This window comes from Piliocolobus tephrosceles, chromosome 5, assembly GCF_002776525.5.
Source record: "Piliocolobus tephrosceles isolate RC106 chromosome 5, ASM277652v3, whole genome shotgun sequence".
Taxonomy (NCBI): Eukaryota; Metazoa; Chordata; class Mammalia; order Primates; family Cercopithecidae; genus Piliocolobus; species Piliocolobus tephrosceles.
In genome coordinates this window covers 17,498,227-17,514,441 of record NC_045438.1, presented here as the reverse complement: position 1 = coordinate 17,514,441, position 16,215 = coordinate 17,498,227, and positions in this window count along the sequence as shown.

Genomic DNA, 16,215 nt, shown 5'->3' with positions numbered 1-16,215 from the left:
CGCAGGGCTTCAGCGTCTCAGCGTCTCCTTCCTGGAGCGGCTCGCAGCCCCGGCTCCACGGACAGAAAGCCCTTGCCGAGAGGGAGATCAGCTGCTTGGTCCGTCAAGGTAGAAGGCACCATTCTCACTTAAGCCCTTTTATTTTTAATGAAGGAAAGCTACATTCACGCATCTCAATATTTCTTTTTCCCAAATGGCTGGGAACACTGAAGGAAACCTGTAAACCTCCTTTGTCCTCAAATATTCCACTAATCTGTGAACCATTACCTATATCTATTTTGAAGCATGTCTGCCCCGGAACTTTGCAACTGGGCAGAATCCGCTGGGTTATAGGGATTTGTCTTACTGAGTTCTATGCTGAGGGATTGGAAGACACATACTTTGGGAAATGTATAGTTGTAGCTGACAAAATTGCCTGCAGTTATGCAGATTTAGAAACAACAAGGGTTGTTATTGTTGTTGTGTAACTTGAGTTGGGGGTTTTACGTGCAGCTGCCTAATTGTAGCGGGAAAAATGCACTTAGTCAGATCCTACTGCTCCTGGAGGTAAGTTGTAATATACATCTCCTGCTTGTCTCTGTTGGATCCAGCCAGCTGGGAGATGAGGCTGTGGCCCTGTGTAGTACAAATGGCATTAATGACCTCAAATGGGCACAAGCCAAATGGAGTCATTGGTTTTAGGAACTAACTGTATCCTCTACTTAGATCAAGGATCAAACTTTTATTTTGCTTAGTTCCAAGAAAACATGCTTTTGTTATGTTTACGTTGAGCAAACATATAATCAATCAATAAAATGAGGAAAATACAGAATAAGTTTTCTGGTGTGATTTTCTTTTTTTAGATTCTCTTGTATGCATTAAATAAATCCAGGCTGATTTGTTTTGCCTGAATTTCTCATGATATATACATTTCCATTCATTCTAAATATGCTTAAAAGTAATGTAGGATGTATGAAGTAAAAATTCTGAAAATTCCAATTTCAGCATATGAGTAGTTTACTGTATCCAAATAAGTGATCAAAAGACGAGTACATAGATTGACCTGTGGACATCAAAGTGGCTGCATTGTTTATTCCTTCTAGAAATTCACATAATATGAAATTTTGCTTAACCATATATTTTATTAGAGTGCACAGGCGTAATTTTATGGGCTAGGATTACAATTTTGCTGATTAAAGCCCTGTCTTCAATTACACCAGAAAACTAGTCTTGTCTCCAATTGAAGCAATCATACTGACTTGACTGCAATTAGAAACCATGATCCTTAAGAATGTGGATTACCCAATATATGTTATTTTAACCATGTAAAAATATTTGACTAGGAAGAGGTTAGCATTGGAACGTGGTCACAGAGAGGTTTCAGAAATCAATAGAGTTTGAATACTGTTGAAATGTGTAATATACTGATTTCTTCATTAAGAAATACACTCCATAATAAATACTAAGCCAGGAATTCTGAAATAAGCTTAAAATTAATTTAAATTAAATAGAGAACCCCAAAATAACTGACACTCTGAAAACCTGGAGAATAAGAAGAGAAGAATGTGCTGAAGTGTCGCTTTGTTCTAGTTCTTCTCATAATCTAGGCAAACATTTCCCGGAAAGGGCCAGAGAGCCATCGTTGTAGACTTTGAAGGCCACATTCGGTCTCTGTTGTTGATCTCTTCTTTCCTTCCTTTTTTTCTTTTAAACCACTTAAAATATATTTAAAAAGTCACAGATTTGGCCACTAGAATGTAGCTTTCATCCTCTAAGCTTTGTGGATACCAGCTTTGTGATTCTCTTTTCTGGACTTAAATTATAGGAAAATGAATTGAAACAAGTCACGTGCCTTTTGGAATCTGAAATACCAAAGCCATCTTCTTTATAATCGTACATCCTACTGTTTAAACTACATTCTATTTTATGTTTCATCCTTACATGTCACAGTCCTAGCCAATGCCTGACATACAGTGGATTCTCAGAAAATGTTTACCAAATGATAACATTTTAAAGTTTCATCTAATTCTATAGTATTGAAAGGGTTACTTCAATTCTGGATGGTGGGTTGTGTGTGTGTGTTTTTTTCTATCAATCTTAATAGAATTGTTCTCAGGGGTCACTAAACCCCAAGCCCCATCAGTTTTCCACAGATTTTAAAGTATGGAACCCAATAGAAACAATGATCAAAACCATGACCTCGATACGCAGTATTATGTATCATGCACACATAATAGTAAAGAGTGAAAATAACTGAAAGGTATAAAATAAGTTATTGGCTGCAGATTTTTAAAATGTATTTAAGTTCATTTTGTGTTTATTTGTTGGGCATCTCCATTATAAAGTAACACCCTTGAGGGAAAAAACAAAACAAAACAGGACTTTTAATATTTCCTTCATGTTTTTTTCCTTCACTGCTCTCACTCCTACCTCTCCTCCTGCTCCAATGCTGTGAAGCACCAACTACTTGGCACACAGTGGGGCTTCATAAATGTTGCAGGCCTGATTCTCTTGCTCTCCAGACCTGGATGATCCTTTCCTTCTTCCCTCTTTCTGGCTTTTGCAAAAAGGCCATTTCCACTTGCTTTTCCATTTCTTTAAAGAAGTGTGTGTATTCCTCAATGAATGTAATTTAAAAAAATTTTTTTTAAGATTGCTTTAAGTAAATTGATTTTCTGTTTTTTCCCTTCTAAAATACTGGTACAAAACAAGAAGCCATAATGAGCTGTGATTTGCAACTTTTCATTACAATCTACTAATAGGCATTCTATAACTATTGATTCGTTCTATCGCATGAAGAAAAGAAAAAGGGCAAATGCATCGCATTCTTACTATTAAATGCCAATTGATACCTGACATCTTTGAAAACACGTCTGATTTTGTATTTCTTTCTCTCAATTTGAGCAGGAAAAGAACCCAGACTTGTCGATTGTGGAGGTATTTTGTTCTAGTACTTGCTGCTGTTTCAGGCTTATAAAACAAACAACAAAACACCAAAAACGTGGATTACCAAGTGTCTGAGTTCATTTGGCTTCTCTGGGGTCCTCCTTTGGGGGTCCGAGTCTTGGTGGGCTTGTGCTGAGGAGGCCTCAGCTCCCTCAGCAACTGGGTGGGCAACTACCCCAACACCCTGGAAACGGAGGACCCCACAGGGAAGCCCACACAAACCTCCCTCCCGCCACCCACACAGCGTGGGGTGTCAGAGAGACCCTGAAGGGCGTCCTGCCCGCCCCGCCCACACCTGCTTCGGTTCCCGCTGCAGTTTTATGGGCCGTGAGGAGGCAGGTTTGACGCCCAGAACAGCCTCTGCCAACAGCTGCAGACCCGTCAGCTCCCAGACAGTAAAATGTAAAGAGGGGGAGGGAGGGATCACCTTTGAAGTCTGCAAAAAGCATGACTTTGACCACTTCCTTTTTCCTTTTTAAATTGGTGTCCCAGGTATGTTGACAGCAGCTATGGGCCAACTTTACAAGGAAAGACGCACCTCCTCCGAACACTGCGGTCTGCCGGGTCCTCAGCATTTTAATACCATCTCTCGAAGGCTTTCCTGGTGTCAGCGTAACTTTGTGATGCGAAATGGGTTATTTTAACTGAGGGTGCTACACTTAAGGCCAACACAGATGTGTATCTGTAAATAACACGCACATGCACAGAGTGCCCTCCATTCAAGTTGAAGGTGAAACTGTACAAAGCCATCACTGCGCGTCCTTCCTGCATCTTCCCCACACAGTTTCTCCGCATTTGTCCTTCCTGCTTTTCTCTTAAAGAAATCATAAGGACGTGAAGGGAAACTGTGGTGTTAAGATTTTCCTCTCAATTTCACATCCGAATTTTAATCTCCAATGAATGCTTTTTCTTTCCACTTTGCTTTCAGGGTTTTTCTCTTTTAGTTTAAAAGAAGACTCCAAGATTTTTAGTTATTCTGCCACTTTTACGTAGTTTAGCATGCAACGTCCTGGAGGATTGCGTGTGCATCTGATATTGTTCATTCACTAGGAGATCTTGCTGGACTATGGGGTTTGAGTCTTCAGTTTGAACTGTGCACATGATCAAAGTTTGAAAGATTTCCTTCAAACTACACAGCACAAACTACACTGTTCTCGTATTTGACAGCTTTGTGATTTCCAAACTTACTTTAACAATGGTCTTGACTTTCTGTTTAATGAAATATAGACAATATGAATCAAATTTAAAATCTCTGATGTCCAATTCTAACATGGGAACTCAGAGCATTCTGAAAGGCCATTTCCAGGCTAGCATAAAGTTTAGAAAGAATCTTATAATCGTCTCATTTTTTTCTTCAAATGTATTAAAAGAAGCGTAACTACTTTGCATCTTTCCTTGTAGGGTACAAATTAACCCCAGTAACCAACCCACAGATCCTCATAATATCATTATTGGAGTGTTTGATGGTCCCTGACTACTTAGTTGTAAAACTAAACCAATCATGTAACTGCCTGGGACCCAGTTTTCCCACTTGGAAACAAGGCAATTAGTCTAGATCCCTTCTGCCCAAGGCTGTGGCGTCTAGTCACACGTGACTCTTTAAGTTTAAATTCAATACAGTTAGGTAAAATTAAATTTAATTCCTCAGTTGCACTAGCCACATTTCAAGTGCTCCGTAGCCAATGTGCAGCTAGTGGCCTCTGCATTGGAGAGAGTGGGTAAAGAAAGTCTGGATCGCTGCAGGAATTCCTACTGGACGGCACCAGCAGGTAAAACATGGATTATCCTTCCTGACTGTAAAACAGAACATGGAGGGAACTCCAGGCTGCTGGACTCTAGTCCCAAGTCATTCTTATGATACTCCTCACAATAGTTATTCATAGTAGTAGCTATGAATGGCAGGGCCATTCATTACTTAAACATGTAATGAACACTGGCTGTGTGAAAGCAATTGTATGATAGGCTGGGAATAGCACAAAACATCATGCCTGTGGGCTAGGTGCCTACTGCCTGACTGAGGAGGAGACTAGTAAACTCAGAACACAGGACCAGATAAGGAAAAGCCATGCAAGGGGTGCTGGGGATCCTAGGATGGGATGGGGTGCAGGGATGGCCTCCCAATGGAACGCTGATTCTTGTGCCAGGTAAAACCTTATGGAAATTATTCTGTAAGAGCATGATGAGATGAAAATTTAGAACTAGAACTGCCGATACACCTGCCAATATACCCTTGTAACTGCCAAGTTGAAGAGTAGGGTATCTTCTAAAGGTTTTAAGGATGTAAGAAAACCCACAAAACTCTAATCAGCAGACCCAAACTCAATGGAAAAATCTTGGCCCTTCATGAAAAGCTTGTTGGACGAATGTATGATCATAGAGTTAGCTTTAAATATGTTTACATGAAAGGCTTCCAGAATCAATCAATTTCTAATACTAACTGCCTCCTAACCAAGCCAGATGGCTCTATAAATTATCCTGTTATAATTTGGACCATGTGTCTATGGATTCCCTCGACTTAATCAACCAAAATCGAAGAATGCTATTTAAGATGTGAATTCCACATCTAGAAGAGCAACCAGGATGGATTTGCCCTATCAGATACTGTGGTACTGCCATGGGGATCATGTGAACCAAACAGAAAGCACAAAACAAGACCCAAATGGACTTGGGAATGTAGAGTGTGATCCAGAGGAGCTGGGAAAGAGCAGACCCCAAGTGGACTGTCTGCAGTAGGTTCTATTACATGATTACCTCCACTCCCCCACAACCCGGGCTGAGCAGAGAGTCCTTCTCAGGCTTTTTCAGTTCTCTCACCTCCACTCAATTCGTTGGTGGTCTGTTAGGTAACTTACCTTTATCACTTTTTCCCAAAACAGCATTTTTTTTGGTTTATTTTTTAGAAATAACCCCGTTCCACAGTCATATTTTACCAGATTATAACATTGTATTACATTCCGAAATTACGATTATAAATATACTGGGCTTTAGCTGGGATCAGCACAGACGACCCCCAGTGAGTATCAATTTGGAGGATGCTGAGCCACAGAGTCACACGCAAAGCACAGGCTTAGCCTGCCTGGGCACTCATCCGTGTATTTCAAGGGCAGTCCTGCGGGTCCTGAGGGCCATGTGTCGTAGGTGAGAAACACAGCCTGCAGAGCGAGAGGAGCCCCTGGGGGCTGGGAGGTGGTTAGGGAGCATAGCCTCCCCTACTGTTTCGGCACGTGCTCCGCAAGGCTCAGAGGACAGGTTGGGGAGGACAAGACGTGGTGGTACAAAGGGAATATCATGCACGCCGTCCCCTGGGAATGATCCCTTCATTCATACTCTCCTCACTCCCTGATCCACTCCCGCACTTGCTGCTAATCTCCCCAACAGGCAATAGCTTTGGGTGCATGGACGCCTGTCCCTCGCCACCCTCACTAGGTGGGGGGCAGCCCTCATCCTTCACCGTGCGGACCTCTCCTGGCCTCACTGCCTCTGCTCTTTGTCTTCTTACATTAGTTTTTTGTTAGGGTAATAATTTCTTTTTTTGTTATTGTTATTATACTTTAAGTTCTAGGGTACATGTGCACAATGTGCAGGTTTGTTACATATGTACACATGTGTCATGTTGGTGTGCTGCACCCATTAACTCGTCATTTACATTAGGTGTATCTCCTAATGCTATCCCTCCCACCTCCCCCCATCCCATGACAGGCCCCGGTGTGTGATGTTCCCCTTCCTGTGTCCAGGTATTCTTATTGTTCAATTCCCACCTGTAAGTGAGAACATGCAGTGTTTGGTTTTCTGTCCTTGTGATAGTTTGCTGAGAATGATGGTTTCCAGCTTCATCCATGTCCCTATAAAGTATATGAACTCATCCTTTTTTATGGCTGCATAGTATTCCATGGTGTATATGTGTCACATTTTCTTAATCCAGTCTGTCACTGATGGACATTTGGGTTGGTTCCAAGTCTTTGCTATTGTGAATAGTGCTGCAATAAGCATACGTGTGCATGTGTCTTTATAGCAGCAAGATTTATAATCCTTTGAGTATATACCCAGTAATGGGATGGCTGGGTCAAATGGTATTTCTAGTTCTAGATCCGTGAGGAATCACCACACTGTCTTCCACAATGATTGGACTAGTTAACAGTCCTACCAACAGTGTAAAAGTGTTCCTATTTCTCCACATCCTCTCCAGCACCTGTTGTTTCCTGACTTTTTAATGATTGCCATTCTAACTGGTGTGAGATGGTATCTCATTGTGGTTTTGATTTGCATTTCTCCGATGGCCAGTGATGATGAACGTTTTCTTCATGTGTCTGTTGGCTGCATAAATGTCTTCTTTTGAGAATTGTCTGTTCATATCCTTCGCCCACTTTTTGATGGGGTTGTTTGATTTCTTTCTTGTAAATTTGTTTAAGTTCTTTGTAGATTCTGGATATTAGCCCTTTGTCAGAGGGTAGATTGTAAACATTTTCTCCCATTCTGTAAGTGGCCTGTTCACTCTGATGGTAGTTTCTTTTGCTGTGCAGAAGCGCTTTAGTTCAATTAGATTCCATTTGTCAATTCTGGCTTTTGTTGCCATTGCTTTTGGTGTTTTAGTCAAGAAGTCCTTGCCCATGCCTATGTCCTGAATGGTATTGCCTAAGTTTTCTTCTAGGGTTTTTATGGTTTTAGGTCTAACATTTAAGTCTTTAATCCATCTTGAATTAATTTTTGTATAAGGTGTAAGGAAGGGATCCAGCTTTAGCTTTCTACTTATGGCTAGCCAGTTTTCCCAGCACCATTAATTAAATAGGGAATCCTTTCCCCATTTCTTGCTTTTGTCAGGTTTGTCAAAGATCAGATGGTTGTAGATGTATAGTATTATTTCTGAGGGCTCTGTTCTGTTCCATTTGTCTATATATCTGTTTTGGTAACAGTATAATGCTGTTTTGGTTATGTAGCCTTGTAGTATAGTTTGAAGTCAGGTAGTGTGATGCCTCAAGCTTTGTTCTTTTGGCTTAGGATTGTCTTGGCAAGGTGGGCTCTTTTTTGGTTCCATATGAACTTTAAAGTAGTTTTTTTCAATTCTGTCTAGAAAGTCATTGGTAGCTCAATGGGGATGGCATTGAATCTATAAATTACCTTGGGCAGTATGGCCATTTTCACAATATTGATTCTTCCTATCCATGAGCATGGAATGTTTTTCCATTTGTTTGTGTCCTCTTTTATTTTGTTGAGCAGTGGTTTGTAGTTCTCCTTGAAGAGGACCTTCACATCTGTTAGGGTAATAATTTCAAAGCACATCTATGCTCATGTCAGTATCCTTCTCAAGATATTTAGTGGCTTCTGAGTGCTCTTAAGATAAAAACCAAAACCCTGAGTGTGACGGACACAGTCTACCTAGTGTGGTCTGCCTCTGCTGTGTCCCAGCTCTTATCCCACGGGCCCTGCCCCCTCTCATAAAGAGCCCCCTGCACCTCCTCCCTGCCCAGACTCTTTCCAGACTCCCTCCTCTGTCTTCTACTCAGCAAACCCCTCCTCATCCTGCAGAGGTTGGCTCAAGCCTTATACTCCTGGAGAAGCATTTTCTACCTCCTGATAAATGTTGAATCCTCCTCATATTATAGGTTCTAAGGGATGAGGCAAGTCCCTTTCCCCTGTAGCACTTGCCCAGTTGTAGCTGCAGATGTATTTCTGTGGTCACTGGATCAACATCTGTCTCCCGGATGGTGAATTGTGGGCTCTGCCAAGGTGGGAATCCTGCCCGGCAGTGCTCCCCACAGGTCCACCATGGCTGGCACAGTCTTGAGCCGAGGCTCAAGAAATAGTTTATGGAATGAATAAATGTGATCGAGGCATCTAACACACAGCCTGACACATAAGACTGGCCATCAATATGCATGTTTCCATATTTCTTTCCTTTTTTCCTGTTCTTTTCATTGATCAAATGGGATCACACTGTTTGTTGAGTGAAATTTTTCAGCGTTGGGCCAATGACATTTCATGTGGAAAGGAAATGCCTTGTCTTCCACCTTCAAAGCGGTTTCTGCACGCGGAAGCGAGTAGATCTGAGAAAATATTCCAGCAGACACCAGAGTGAGTTCTCTACAGAGAAGCTTCAACATTCAGCATCTTCTAAATTGGTGGTGAGTCAACTGCTCTCCATAAGCCTTAATCCTTGGTAACAAAATGTCACAACTTCAGATCATACCAAATTGCAGGGTATTTTTAATTACATTAGGCGTTTTTCTCCCCTGTGGAGAGCGTGCAGGAGAGCCAGGCTCTCTTTGATCCCTGGGGGTGGCGGGGGGGTGGTGGCGTGGAGAGGTGTGTCCTTGCTGGAACAGCAGGAGGCCCCGGGCTGGGGCTGCTTTCTTCACCTCCGCTCCTCCCCACTTATCTGTTTGGTTTCATTAAGGAAACCGACTTGAAAGGGCCCAGGCACTAAGTCACCAAGTCAGCTGTGTCCACTAGGAGGAAAAACATGCTTTAAAGAAATAAAATGTTTAAGTGATTCACTGGTTAATTTGAACCAGCAGTTACTATCAGATCTGGGACTTTGTACAGGTATTCTCCAGGGCGTTGCAAGCGTTTTCTGAAAAAGGCCGGATTGTGTATACATTTGAGGCTTGGCTGGGGTTGGGGGTAGGGACATATCTTGCTTATTCTTTATGATCTTCCTGACCCTGACGCCCATCCGCCTCGTAGATGTCACTAGAGTCACTCCTAGCTCATCACCTTTCCCCCACAGCACCTTCACGCCACTAGGAGACAGATCTTCCTGTAACATTACCTGACAGTCTACACCTACTCAAAGGCCACCCAGTTTCCTATTGGGCAAGGTCAAGTCCTGGGATAGGACATTCACTTTCACCCCCTCTGCTCAGCCTTTCCAGCTGGCGGTCTCTTCCCCATCTTCAGACTAGGGCACTTGTACTTTAGGCTTTCATGATTTCTTCCCCCATCATGTATCCCTTCTTTTTTTTTTTCCCCTCAACTATTCAAAACATTTCTTCAAAGACCACCCAAAGTGTCTACCACCGTGTTCTGCCTTCCCTTAATCCCCAGAGGCCCTTCCTCTCTACTCCACGCCACTCTAGTTGGCTTTTGCTGCAGACGGCCTCCTAGTGCCTTGACCTGGAGTTTCATCTTCCTAGCCAGCTGCAAACTGCTACAGGACAGATCATTTGTGTTCCTTTCGTATCCCCCTCAAAACAGCCAGGTCCCACTTTGGGAGGTCGAGGCAGGTGGATCACGAGGTCAGGAGATTGAGACCATCCTAGCTAACACGGTGAAATCCCATCTCCACTAAAAATACAAAAATTATCCGGGCGTGGTGGAACGTGCCTGTAATCCCAGCTACTGGGGAGACTGAGGCAGGAGAATCGCTTGAGCCCAGGAGGTGGAAGTTGCAGTGAGCCGAGATCGCGCCATTGCACTCCAACCTGGGTGACAGAGCGACACTGTCTCAAACAACAAACAAATAAACAAAAAAACAAACAAAACAAAACAAAACAAAAACCAAGCAGGTCCACCGAGACACCTGTCTGATGGCACCTCATCTGCAAGTGTTTACTGCTGCAGGAGTTATCTCGTTTCTGGGTTCAGGGCGGTCTGGCTGCCTGTTGTGATTGAGATTTACATAGAACTTCTTCCCCTACCAAGGGCAATAAAATCCTGAAATTCAAGTCAGTGTCCTCCAAGATAGAGTGCACAAAATCACCCATATGGGGAGGGAGAAAACTTCTCTTCATTTTGTTTTCTAAGAATGAAAAAGAAGTTAAGCCTAACTAATATTTCATATGCAGGCCAACCCGGCAACTCACTGTCCCATGCGTCAGGCAAAGCTGGGCTCTGTAGGGCCTACAGTTTATACAACTTTGGGGATTCTCTTTAACAAAAACAATCCCAAATAAGTTATGAATGTGAATATTCACTAAGAGTATGAGAAAAGCTTATTTTGTAATTTTTTAAAACGGACATTCAGCACACACTGCTGTGACACTGTGCATGTTGGCAGGGCCTTCTCAAGGCTGTCTAAGGCCTAGGCCTTTTAGGAAAGTCGCGGTAAAGGGGGTACCCTGAGGGCACTTGTAGGGCAGTGGGTGCTCACATCTCTCACTTTAGCTTCCTGAGCCAAACCGCAGTTTACTGTAGATGACGTCTACCCATGGACTGCTCATGATGCGAAAACAGCAGGCGACCTCGGCAAAATGGCAGAGGCGGATCCTGGGGGACCCCAAATGAGGTCTTGAAAAGCTGGCCTGAAATGCCCATGCAGTCAAGGCTAAGCCAGGAGGAAAAAGGAAATGGCAAAATTGCTGACTCTAAAAATGAATTTACATCCTGCTCTCCAAATTGGACAAACCTTTCCAAGTATACCAGAGCCTGGAGAAACTAGCTAATGAGTGTGTGACCTGGCAAGGCATTCACAAATGAAGCAGTGATGCTCCCTGTACCCAGTGTTCAGCTCCTACTTATAAGCAAGAGCCTGGGAACAATAGACACCGGGGTCCCCAACAGGGAGAAGGGCTGAACACCTTCCTATCTGGGTGATGGGATCAACAGGAGCCCAAACCTCAGCATCATACAATATACCCTTGTAACTAACCTGCATGCAGGCCCCCTGAATCTAAAACAAAAATAACAAAGAAAACAAAAGAAAATGAAGCATTGGAAACTTTCAAACTAACTCCTACACTTCTCAGTGACATTTCAGATCATGTGTTGCTGCATTGGATAATTTACAAAAATTTACTAAACTTAATAAGGATCATTTGGAGGCCTCTTTTGTGAAGTTTCTGTCTTAATAGAGAAAGGTTAAAAATCATATATCATTTGGAAAACATTGTCCTTCTGCTGAGATGAAAACTACCATATTAATATGCAGAAAATAACAAAGCAATAAGCTTAAATGTGTTCCTAAAACGTATGTTGTTAGGTGACATTTACGAAACCTTGCTGAAGGTTTGAAGAAATGAGTACTTTAACAAAATTTACAATGTGAGAATATTGTTTTATAATACACAAAAAGTTTAGATATTCGAATAGGTCTTGGTTCATGTATTCACCAGAATCAGTTTCAATATTGAAATCTGTATTTACCTAAGAGTGACCATTAGTCTGTGTGTGTGGGTGCCACTATGGCTGTGGTCAACACTTTGACAGACTTCTGTGCAGGTCAGTGAGCAGCCGCTGCTCTGAGAAAGCCTCTTCCGAGCTGGGCGCGGTGGCTCAAGCCTGTAATCCCAGCACTTTGGGAGGCTGAGATGGGCGGATCACGAGGTCAGGAGATCGAGACCACCCTGGCTAACATGGTGAAACCCCGTCTCTACTAAAAAAATACAAAAAACTAGCTGGGCGAGGTGGCGGGCGCCTGTAGTCCCAGCTACTCGGGAGGCTGAGGCGGGAGAATGGCGTAAACCCGGGAGGCGGAGCTTGCGGTGAGCTGAGATCCAGCCACTGCACTCCAGCCTGGGCAACAGAGCGAGACTCCGTCTCAAAAAAAAAAAAAAAAAAAGAGAAAGCCTCTTCCACCTCGACCACCCAACCTACTCCAAACCCACCTGTGAAGGGTGACTCCTGCACCCCAGGGCTGCCAGCTTCTGGGCACTCAGATGCCTGTGCAATTCCAGCTTTCAAGTATTTTGAATAGCACCTACATGTGTATCCAATAAAGGTATATTCTCAAAAGTAAGTCACTTCTTTATTTTAAAAGCAATTTAAAGAAAATCAGTAAAAATTAATCATTAATGTAGCAATGGCTTTGGCAAAAATGAAAAACTGATGATGGCTAAGGTTCTAGACACCACATCCCATGTGACATTAATGCACCGTGTCCTTCAAAGGTAAACTTGGCAAAATAAGTTGAACAGAGGAGTTGATGAATGCTGTAGAATGCAGTTGATATGAGTAATTGAACAAAGAAAAGTCCTTTTAAATATAGCAGCACTGGCATAATGGCATGCTTCTTAAAATGGACTGTGGCCATGACAGTCTTGTACCATACAGAGGTGACCAGTTACCTCTACACAGACTTCTCAGAAGATTTCAAATTACACATGAATTCCACACTCCAGTATGAGAGCTGCTTCAAATATGCTGACCTTTTCCATGATAACAGATGACTACTGGACTGCTGCCTTGCAGGTAGTTTAAAATAAAAACCTAATTCAGACCCTTCAAGGTAAAGATAAAATTATCACACTTTATTTTTACACACTTTTCATTTATTTATTTACTTTTTAAAGATGGGGTCTCACTATGTTGCCCAGGCTGGAGTACAGCCTGGAGCGCAGCGGTGTGATTTTAGCTTACTGCAGCCTCGAACTCCTGGCCTCAAATAATCCTCTCACCTCAGCTTCTCAGAAGTGAATCCTAGTGACAAGCTGGGATACCAAGTGTGAGTCACCACACCTGGCCTTGACAGTTTATTATTAACTAAAGTCCGTAGTTTACATTAGGGTTCACTGTGTTGTACATTCTGTGGGTTTTAAAAATACATAATGGAATGTATCCAGTTTCCACTCCCTAAAAATTATCTGTGCTCAGTTAATTCCTCTCTCCCCATAAAGCCCCCGGCAACCATCGTTTTACCTTTTCCAGAATGTCATATAGTTGCAGTCATACTGTATGTATGTAGCTTTTTTGGACTGGCTTTCTTCACTTAGTAATATGCATTTCAGTTTCCTCCATGTCTTTCTGAGACTTGATACCGCCTTTCTTTTACTGCTGCATGATATTCCATTGCACTGATGTTCCACAGTTTGCTTATTCATTTACCATTTGAAAGACATTATTCCAGTTTTTGGCAATTATGAATACAGCTGTTACAAACATTTGCATGCAGGTTTTTTGTGGGCATAAGGTTTCAACTCATTTGGCTAAATATCTAGAAGAGCAATTGCTGGATTTTATAGTAATACTATGTTTAACTTTATATGAAACCGTAAACTCTTCCAAAGTGTCTGAACCATTTTGCATTCCCGTCATCAATGAATGAGAGTGCCTATTGCTCCACATCCTCACCAGCATTTGGTATTTTTAGGGTTTTTTTGGTTTGTTTTTGATTTTTGTTTTGGCCTTTCAATAGGTGTGTAGTGGCATCTTGTTGTTTTACTTTGAAATTCTCTAGTGACATATGATGGTGAACATCTTTTCATATGCTTATTTACCATCTACGTACCTTCTTTGGTGAGGTGTCTGTTCCTATCCTTTGCCCATTTCTTAGGTGGGTTGTTTGTTTTCTTATTGTTGAGTTTTAAGAGTTGATTATATATTTTGTATATATGTTCTTTTATCAGATATGTATTTTGCTAAGACTTTCCCCCAATCTGTGGCCTGTCTCTTCATTCTCTTAACAATGTCTTTCTCAGAGAAAAGGTTAATTTTAATGAAGTCAAACTTAACATTTTTTTTTCTCCCATGCTTCATGTGTTTGAAGTCATATCTAACAATTCATTGCCAAACCCAAACCCAAGGTCACCTAGAGTTTTCTGCTGTTATATTCTAGAAGTTTCATAATTTTGCGTTTTACAGTGAGGTCTACAGTCAATTTGGAGTTACTCTTTTAAAAGGTGTAAGGCCTAGATTACTGTGTGTGTGTGTGTGTGTGTGTGTGTGTGTGTGTAGCAGGTATTCAGTTGTTCTAGCACCATTTTTTGAAAAATCTGCTCTTTTCCCATTGAATTGTCTTCGCTCCTTTGTCAGAGATCCATTGCCTGCTTTGTGTGGATCTGTTTGTGGGCTCATTATTCCGTGCCATTGATCTATTTGTCTATTCCTTTACAAATACCACATTACCTTAATTATTCTAGCTCTACTGTGCACCTTCATATCAGGTGGTGTTGGTTCTTTCACTTTTGTTCTTCAGCATTGTGTTGGCTGTTCTGGGTCTTTCTCCTTTCTGTATACACTTTAGATTCACTGTGTTGATATTCACAAATAACTTGTGGGGGCTTTCACTGGGATTACATTGACTGTAGATATATTTGGGAAGAAATCACATCTTTGCAATGTTGAGTCTTCCTATCAATGAATGTGGAAAATCTTTCCATTTATTCAAATCTTCTTTGGTTTAATCAGAGTTTTGTAGTTTTCCTCATATAAATCTTGCACATATTTTGTAAGATTTATTTCTAAATTGTTGCTGTCCTTCTCCTCCTATTCCCCCTCCCCTTTATCTTCCCACTTCCCCTCTTACTCCTCCTCCTTTTTTTGTGGGTGCTACAGTAAATGGCATCGTCTTATAATTAATTATTATTATATTTTTAACTTCAAACTTCAATTGTTCATTGCTGGTACATAAAAAAGCAATTGACTTTTCTATATTAATCTTATATTCAGAAATCATAATATAGTCACTTATTATAGCAGTTCCAAGAATATTTTTGTCAGTTTTTTGGGATTCTCTACACAGACAATCATATCATCTGTGAACAGAGATAGTTTTGTCTCTTCTTTCCCTATCTGTATCGCTTTTATTTCCTTTTCTTGCTTCGTTGCATCAGTTAGAATTTCTGTTACAATGCTGGTGAAGAGTGGTATGAGGGGACCTCCTTGCCTTTGTGGGGAAAGCATCTAGCTTCTCCCCATTAAGTATTAGCTGTAGCTCTTTTGTAGACGTTCTTCGTCAAGTTGAGGAAATTCCCTTTTATTTATAGTTTGCAGAGAGTATTTTAAATGATCATAAATGGATTTTGTATTTTGTCAGAATTAGTTTTTTCATCTATTGGATCTACTGATAATGAAAAAGAGATTTTCTTTTCTAACCTGTTGATGAGATGGATTACATTAATTGTTTTTTGACTATTAAACAGCTTTGCCTACTTTGGATAAATCCCACTTAGTGTATAATTCTTTTTATACAATATATACATTGTTACATACTATATCATTTGAATGTATAAAAAATTTTGTATATCTTCTTTTATTACATTACTATTTTGTTGAGAGATATTCATTTTTTGAACATGGCTCCAAGTGGTATTTTTGCTCAAATAGTTCTTGAGCAAATGAATATCCTTTATGGTCGTTAATTTGCTCAAGAACTATTTGTGAAAAAGTCTATCCCATCTCCACTGAATTGCTTTTGCACCTTTGTAAAAAGTCAGTGGGGCATATTTGGTAGGTTTGTTTTTGGCCTCTCTAATCTGTTCCATCGATCCATGTGTATATCTCCCTATCAATATCATACAGCCTTAAATACTATAGTTATATAGTAAGCTCTAACATAATAAGTTGACTATTATAATCCATGAATATAGTTAAGTCTTTCCAACTATTTAGGTCTTCTTTGATTTCTTTTATCAGCATTTG